Source organism: Gracilinanus agilis, chromosome X (genome assembly GCF_016433145.1).
Source record: "Gracilinanus agilis isolate LMUSP501 chromosome X, AgileGrace, whole genome shotgun sequence".
Classification (NCBI taxonomy): Eukaryota; Metazoa; Chordata; class Mammalia; order Didelphimorphia; family Didelphidae; genus Gracilinanus; species Gracilinanus agilis.
Window position 1 is genome coordinate 55197366 of NC_058136.1, and position 3063 is coordinate 55200428.

Consider the following 3063-nt stretch of genomic DNA (forward strand, 5'->3'; position numbering starts at 1 on the left):
TGTCCTCTGTTGTCCCTGGACTCTCCGGGTTCAGTACTTTGGTTCCAGAAGCAAAGTGATGTGATCATGGATGCCCCTGGGCTATTTCATGGGCCCCAGCTGGGGCAAATTTTGGACATTGGGATGCCACCAAGTTGGAGCTAGTGGTAACTTGACATCTCTAAGGCCATGGTTAACTAGAAAGGGAAGTGAGCATGAGTGAATAGCCAGAGAGTGGGGAGGTTGCTCTTGGTATGGGCCCTTTCTACCAATCCCCCTCCTACCCCCCAACCTCAATCTTATGGGGTGTCTCCTTGGGAGAATATAAGGAAAGACATGAATGAGAATCATACAGACTGAGAGGCCATGTACATGAGGCACAATTTGAACTACTTACTGGAAAGAAGACCCGTCAACCAAGTCCAGAGTTTATCTTTAAGCTGCAGGAAGAAAGAGGCCTTTAAATAAGTGCGTGGTATGCCCGTGAGATTGGGGAGAGGCTACTTATCTCACATGAATGTTTCCAGACTTTCAAAGAAGGACCTTAACCATGTGAATATGGACGTGTAAGGAAGTAAGTCTTGAGTCAAGCAAGCCATTGAAGGCTATGGCAGAGCTAAGGACCCAAAGGCCATACTTGAGGAGGTGGCGACTGCCCCGAGGAGCCACCCAGGTCATTCTTTGTAGGAGAGAGCAGTCTGATTGAAAGTTGCCTTTGAAACAAGGCACCAAACATCCAGACCATTTGGCATTGTCCAAGCTTTGGTGCACACTCGTGGAGGAACCAGGAGAATTGGGCCTCTTTCAGTTAATTCTGTTGAGATTAGCCCAGGAAAATGAGAGGGTCGAATAACTTCCGTGGGCCCACCGTTTCTGAGCTGATTGGCTTGGGAAAGATCAGACCTTGAGAACCTCACGGAGTTGGGAGGGGTGGGGATTTTTGGAAAACTAGCCCAATACCAGGAGCCAGGCTAGGTCATTATGCACCTTAGGCTGAAGTTTCCCTGAGCTTTTGCAGTTTCTCTGTGCTGCTGGGCCTGACCTCATAGAGTAAGAGAATACTTCTTATTCATAATGAAGGTCACTTCCAGCTTCTTTGAGTAATAATAATGCCCTTCACTTCCTGGACTTGAGTGACCACCTGCCTCAGCTTCCCTTAATCTTGGCTCTACCCTAATTCAGACTATGTCCCTTTGATTGCTTTGAGGGCAGCTCATTTGCCTCTAGTCCAGGGGCTGTTGGTGTTTGTAATTACTGCCCTGGACTGTTGTGCTGAACTGGAGAGGAGTCTAATGTTCGGTGGTCCTCTTGGAAAGGGTACTGGACTGTCTGGGCCAGCCCACATTGGCACCTCACTTGTCTGGGACTCAGTTTCCCCATCTGTTAAATGAGAGGCTTCATCAAAGGGAGCTCTTGGCTTTGGGGTTTTCATTTCACAGAGCTTTGCCGCATTGTAAGCTGAAAACGGGCCGGAGCAGTAAATGAGTGAGATTTATGCGGGGAACATTGAAAATAGCTCGTCATTTCTGCCACAAAGGAGCAAAATTGTGAACATACAGTCCACAATGGAGAATGTTGTTCTCTTGCCTTAGATTTTTTCACCCTTCAAACATCTTCTTATTATCATCCCAAGCCTTAAGAAGTGCTCTTGTAATTTCATTTGAGCAGTAATGGTATTTGTGAATGCCATTTGTGATTTTGCTCTCCCCCTCCAGTTCCGTAAAGGGTTTTAATAGGTTAAGGGGGAGGGGGGCAGGCGGCACGGCCCCGCGGAGAGGAGCTCTGCTCTCCTCAATAGAATTTCCTCCTTTCCGGGGTCTGGTTAGCGTGGTTGTTTTCCCCCTGGAGAGGTGTGTGGGGGGGTGCCAGTGTGTATTTGATGAAAATGAATTTGAATGTGGCTGACAGTCTTATCTCCTGCCTCCTTAGAATAGTTAGTGAATGGACCGACACAATACACATCTCCCTCCAATTTGGTTCCTCTTGTTGGAAGGGAGGCATTCATTAACCCTATTTCCAGCCCCAATGCTGGGCTGCCTTTTGGGGGAGCCACGGGGTGATGGCTGGAGCCACTTTCAAGCTGCATTTCTGGACTCTCGAATGAGCTGTTTTCCAATTTTGGAAATCATCATCAATTCTGTTCTTCAACTGTGTCTTTAAAATGTGGAGGAGAAGCCCTTTTCCCCTCCCCTTCCTCCTCCCCCCTCTAATTAGCTCCATCTCAAGCTCATAAATAATTTGGGGAAAGTAAGGAAAAGCCCATTTTTTTAGCTGAAAAGTACAAGTTTACCTTTTGGTTACAAACTTGAACTTGAAACTACTGTGTTTCCACCTGGTCCTCATTGTGTGTCATTAATAAGGAGAGGAAGGCTGGTGGGGAACAAGTCTGGCTTAGTGGTGAGCGCCCCTGGTTGGGAGCCAGGAAGTCTGGGGTTCGAATGCTGCCTTTGCCACTAAGTGGCTGAGTGCCTGGGAAAGTGGGACCTCCGTTTCCCCTTTTGTGAGAGGAGGATTTTGGACTAGATGACCCCCAGGATGCCTTCCAGCTCTAAATCTTCGATCCCAGCAGCCTCAGTTTCCTCTCCTGTCCACTGAGGACAAGAACCTCTGACTCATAGAGAGGTGGAAAGGTCCCCAAGATCTCGGGGTTGGAGCTGAAGGCAACCTCAGAGGCCATTCATGCCAATGCCGCTCTCTTACTGAGGAGGAAACTGAGGCCCGAGGAGGGAGAGGGCCTGGGGGCAGCCCCCGCGGGGAGTGAGCATCTGACCTAGGTGGAACTGGAAGGCCCCCCTCCCGTTGGCTCTGTCACTGCAGCCCTGGGGACACGAGCTCCTGGCAGTCCGTGGGCACGGCTTGGCTCTGTTGGCTCTGCTTGGATTGCTCAGCTCATTCCCCAGTACCGCGGCGGTGGTGGTGGTGGTGGCAGCGGCGGCGGCGGCAGCAGCAGCAGCAGCGGCGGCGGCGGCGGCGGCGGCGGCAGAGGCGGCACCACCAGAGGCGGCAGTGCAGCGGCGCGGCGGCGGCAGCAGTGGCAGTGCCGAGAGCAGCAGCAGAGGCAGAGGCGGCACCACCAGAGGTGGC